The following is a 1,945-nucleotide window of genomic DNA, read 5'->3' as shown; positions in this document are numbered from 1 at the left end:
CCTAGTGATAGCTGGCACTAGTACTGTAAACAGGCACGCAATAGTGCGTGGGGTAAAAAACTACTATAGGGAGGTGGTCGTTGGCGGGCCCCTCCTCGTATTGGTCAAAACTTATGTTATGCATATGAATTTGTCAATACTATATAGAACGCCAAGCATATCCATATAAACTATGGATATGCATAGAAAACCATACAAAAGTAAAAAAAAATTATGTATAGAAAAATATACATATATTTATATAAGTGAATCGTATGGATATGGCTTATAGGTATAATACCTATAAGGCATAATAATGTATAACAAGTAAATATACATTGAAATGTGAATGCATTGTATGGATATGGCATATAAATGCCATATATATAGAAATAAATTGTATATCAATGATATAACAATTATAAACCTAGTGAGGGGCGGCACTAGTGAATGAATCGTATGGATATGGCTTATAGGTATAATACCTATAAGGCATAATAATGTATAATATAATAAATATACATTAAGATATGAATGGATTGTATAAATATGGCATAGAAATGCCATATACATAAGAATAAATGGTAGAATTTACCCATATATCACTGAAACACGATATATAAACCTAGTGATAGCTGGCACTAGTACTGTAAACAGGCACGCAATAGTGCGTGGGGTAAAAAACTACTATAGGGAGGTGGTCGTTGGCGGGCCCCTCCTCGTATTGGTCAAAACTTATGTTATGCATATGAATTTGTCAATACTATATAGAACGCCAAGCATATCCATATAAACTATGGATATGCATAGAAATCCATACAAAAGTAAAAAAAAATTATGTATAGAAAAAAATATACATATATTTATATAAGTGAATCGTATGGATATGGCTTATAGGTATAATACCTATAAGGCATAATAATGTATAACAAGTAAATATACATTGAAATGTGAATGCATTGTATGGATATGGCATATAAATGCCATATATATAGAAATAAATTGTATATCAATGATATAACAATTATAAACCTAGTGAGGGGCGGCACTAGTGAATGAATCGTATGGATATGGCTTATAGGTATAATACCTATAAGGCATAATAATGTATAATATAATAAATATACATTAAGATATGAATGGATTGTATAAATATGGCATAGAAATGCCATATACATAAGAATAAATGGTAGAATTTACCCATATATCACTGAAACACGATATATAAACCTAGTGATAGCTGGCACTAGTACTGTAAACAGGCACGCAATAGTGCGTGGGGTAAAAAACTACTATAGGGAGGTGGTCGTTGGCGGGCCCCTCCTCGTATTGGTCAAAACTTATGTTATGCATATGAATTTGTCAATACTATATAGAACGCCAAGCATATCCATATAAACTATGGATATGCATAGAAATCCATACAAAAATAAAAAAAAATTATGTATAGAAAAATATACATATATTTATATAAGTGAATCGTATGGATATGGCTTATAGGTATAATACCTATAAGGCATAATAATGTATAACAAGTAAATATACATTGAAATGTGAATGCATTGTATGGATATGGCATATAAATGCCATATATATAGAAATAAATTGTATATCAATGATATAACAATTATAAACCTAGTGAGGGGCGGCACTAGTGAATGAATCGTATGGATATGGCTTATAGGTATAATACCTATAAGGCATAATAATGTATAATATAATAAATATACATTAAGATATGAATGGATTGTATAAATATGGCATAGAAATGCCATATACATAAGAATAAATGGTAGAATTTACCCATATATCACTGAAACATGATATATAAACCTAGTGATAGCTGGCACTAGTACTGTAAACAGGCACGCAGTAGTGCGTGGGGTAAAAAACTACTATAGGGAGGTGGTCGTTGGCGGGCCCCTCCTCGTATTGGTCAAAACTTATGTTATGCGTAAACATATGA

The sequence above is a fragment of the Drosophila subpulchrella genome, unplaced genomic scaffold, assembly GCF_014743375.2.
Source record: "Drosophila subpulchrella strain 33 F10 #4 breed RU33 unplaced genomic scaffold, RU_Dsub_v1.1 Primary Assembly Seq127, whole genome shotgun sequence".
In the NCBI taxonomy this organism is placed as follows: Eukaryota; Metazoa; Arthropoda; class Insecta; order Diptera; family Drosophilidae; genus Drosophila; species Drosophila subpulchrella.
This window is presented reverse-complemented; position numbering follows the sequence as displayed.